Raw genomic sequence first — 1,703 nt, forward strand, 5'->3', positions numbered from 1 at the left:
TATCATTCATTTTTTACAATGAGACATGAATAAAAGAAAAGAATGACAGAAAGTGAAAAACAACATGCTTTCCCCCTGCCTCGCTCACTCTCTCTCGCCCGTCCGCTCTCCCTGACAGCTTCACGCGCCGTCCCCTCTCTCCCTCGCTCGGGCTCCCGAGAGGAAGACTCTCCTCCGCGCTCTAGATCGCAGCAGCGCCCAGCTGCTGCACTCTCCCTGCTCCCCGCTCCCGCTGGCCCAGGGACCACACCGCGCTGCGGATCATCCGCTTTAGAAAAATAGCCTCAGGAGTGCAAGTAGCTGATGAAGTATGCCGCATTTTTTATGATATGAAGTTTCGGAAATGTTTCACACCAGAAGAAATCAAGAAAAGAAAGAAGGCACTTTTGTCTCAGTGCTGACAAAAAAAATGCATCATTGTGAAAGAAGGCAAAGAGATCTTAGAGGGAGATGTTGGCGTGACCATTACTGATCCTTTCAAGCATTTTGTGGGAATGCTTCCTGAAAAGGATTGTCGCTATGCTTTATATGATGCAAGCTTTGAAACAAAAGAATCAAGAAAAGAAGAGTTGGTGCTTTTTTCTATGGGCACCAGAACTACCACTTCTCAAAAGTAAAATGATCTATGCAAGCTCCAAGGATACAATCAAAAAGAAATTTCCAGGCATTAAATATGAATGTCAAGCAAATGGACTAGAAGATCTCAACTGGGCTTCTGTTGCTGAGAAACTAGGAGGGTCCTTAATTAATTTGATTTAGTACTCAACATATTTGAAAAAATAAGTCCTTTATCAGAGATACTTGTTGCAAAATTCCCCCTCCAGTTTTCTGCTTTCCTTTTAACTTTGTTTGTATTGGTTTTATTTGTGCAAAATCTTTATTTAGATAATCAAAATTATCTATTTTATATTCTGTAATACTCTCTGTATTTATTCTCTTTAGTCCTAAGTTATTCCTTTCTCCATAGATTTGCCAAATAAACTATTCCATGTTATTCTAAATTGAGCATGGTATCATCATTTGTGTGAAAATCATGTACACATTTTGATCTTATCTTGCTATATGGTGTGAAATGTTGGTCTATATCTATTTTTTGCATTACTATTTTCCAGTTTTCCTAGAAATTTTTGTCAAACAATGTTGTTGCTTTTTTATTATTATTCTACAAGGTTGGATCTTTGAATTTATCATATACTAGTTACTCTAGTCATTTACTATAATATAATGTGTACCTAATCTATTTCACTGATACACTACTCTATTTCTTAGGCAGTACCAGATTGTTTTGATAATTACCATATTTATAATATAGTTTGAGATCTGGTATAGCTAGACTACCTTCCTTCACATTTTTTACATTGATTTCCTTGATATCCTTGAGCTTTTTGTTCATCCAGATTAATTTTGTTATTAATTTTTTCCTGCAGCTTTGCTAATGTTGTTAATGATTTCATGGAGTTTTTAAATTGGTACTCTAGAATTCTCTACTCATATTATCTGCAAAGAGTGAGAGTTTTGTTTCCTCATTGCCTATTCTAATCTCTTTAATTTCTTTTTTTTTAGAGAATTTCTTAACTGATGAATGCTCCACTGACATACATTCAACGACAAAATAAATCTAGAGGAAAGACTTCAGCAATATGGGGGGATCTCCAGTGGGGGAGTTATAGAAGGACATAGATAAGGGTTGCATAAGATAAATA

At 36.3% G+C, this 1,703-nt stretch overlaps 1 pseudogene; it reads left to right on the forward strand.

Annotated features, from left to right (window-relative positions):
* The first annotated feature begins 284 nt into the window (after positions 1 to 284).
* Positions 285 to 759, forward strand: LOC140532135 (destrin pseudogene; annotated as a pseudogene).
* Positions 760 to 1,703: the final 944 nt, after the last annotated feature.

This window comes from Notamacropus eugenii, chromosome 3 (assembly GCF_028372415.1).
Source record: "Notamacropus eugenii isolate mMacEug1 chromosome 3, mMacEug1.pri_v2, whole genome shotgun sequence".
In the NCBI taxonomy this organism is placed as follows: Eukaryota; Metazoa; Chordata; class Mammalia; order Diprotodontia; family Macropodidae; genus Notamacropus; species Notamacropus eugenii.